An 895-nucleotide genomic window follows, 5' to 3' on the forward strand; every position below is an offset into this window, starting at 1 on the left:
CGAATCCGATGTCAGATTTCCAAAATTCAAAATGGCGGATCCAATATGGGGGATTATTTAAAAATTTTTATTAAATTCACTTGAAACTTGTTACTCGGGGATTTTTGGGGTCGCTGAACACGAATATGACATCAAATTTTCAAAATTCAAAATGGCGGACCCAATAGGGCTAATAATTTTCGGAAACTAAATCTAAATTCCAACCAACAAAGGTAAGATAAGACTATATAGTCTAATCAACAACCAATAACCTTATTTAATGTTTTGAAACAGCTTTTGTTTGAATTTAAAAAATCTTATGACACATTTATGTTTAGCGATCCTAAAAACTTCCGAGAAACAAGTTTCATGTGATTTAGGAACTGTTTCGAAGAATTGTTAGCCATATTGGATCCGCCATTTTGAATTTTGAAAATCTGATGTCAGATTTTTATTCAGCGACCCAATTAACCCCGGAGTAACAAGTTTCCAGCGAATTGGTCTTTTTTTTTGAGAAATTTTGAATTTGTCCGCTATATTGGATCCGCCATTTTGAATTTTGGAAATCTGACATTGGATTCGTATTCAGCGACCCCGAAAACCCCCAAGTAACAAGTTTTAATCAAATTGAGAATGAATGTATGTAATTTTGAGTACATTGTCCGCCATATTGGATCCGCCATTTTGAATTTTGAAGTTTGCCACTTTGCATTTAAAAATAGACATAAATACCTAAATTTTAAGCCGTCGTGGAACCCTCTACGTCAAACCCAATTTTGGGGGCATAGGGGTCTCCCGATGACAAAGAATGCCCCATATATACAGGGTATTTGGCGACTACCGCATTTTTTGTCATACGTGGGTAGAACAGCCTATACTGAATCAAAAAGTCCTGTACCATTTTGAGGTGTTGGCA

The sequence above is a fragment of the Trachymyrmex cornetzi genome, unplaced genomic scaffold (assembly GCF_001594075.2).
Source record: "Trachymyrmex cornetzi isolate Tcor2-1 unplaced genomic scaffold, Tcor1.1 scaffold2182, whole genome shotgun sequence".
Classification (NCBI taxonomy): domain Eukaryota; kingdom Metazoa; phylum Arthropoda; class Insecta; order Hymenoptera; family Formicidae; genus Trachymyrmex; species Trachymyrmex cornetzi.